Below are 424 nucleotides of genomic sequence, written 5' to 3'. Positions count from 1 at the left end.
GTTCTCGTATTCTTTGTCTTTCTGTTATTGTTTCAAGTTTATGTATCTTTAAGCTAGTTGATGTTCCTCTCTCTCTCTCTCTCTCTCTCTCTCTCTCTCTCTCTCTCTCTCTCTCTCTCTCTCTCTCTCTCTCTCTCTCTCTCGAGATAACTAGGCATATGAAAGCAGCCATCCAAAAACTACATTTCCGTTTGTCCGTCCTGAGCATATTTACTGTGGAAATATATTTATCATCAAAAAGCTTGCAAAAACTTTTTCCCTCCACCTGATTTTTTTTTCGCATTTATAGTTGTATTTCCTATCGAGTCGTATTGTGCATGGCGGGGAAATATTGTTTGCGTTTCCCCTGCGTTGAAATCTGGCAGAAGTTCCTTTTTTAGACTACCTTTTTATTATATTCTTAAAAAAAAAAAAAATATAAAAA

This window comes from Portunus trituberculatus, chromosome 18, assembly GCF_017591435.1.
Source record: "Portunus trituberculatus isolate SZX2019 chromosome 18, ASM1759143v1, whole genome shotgun sequence".
NCBI lineage: Eukaryota > Metazoa > Arthropoda > Malacostraca > Decapoda > Portunidae > Portunus > Portunus trituberculatus.
Note: the sequence above shows the minus strand (reverse complement) of the source record.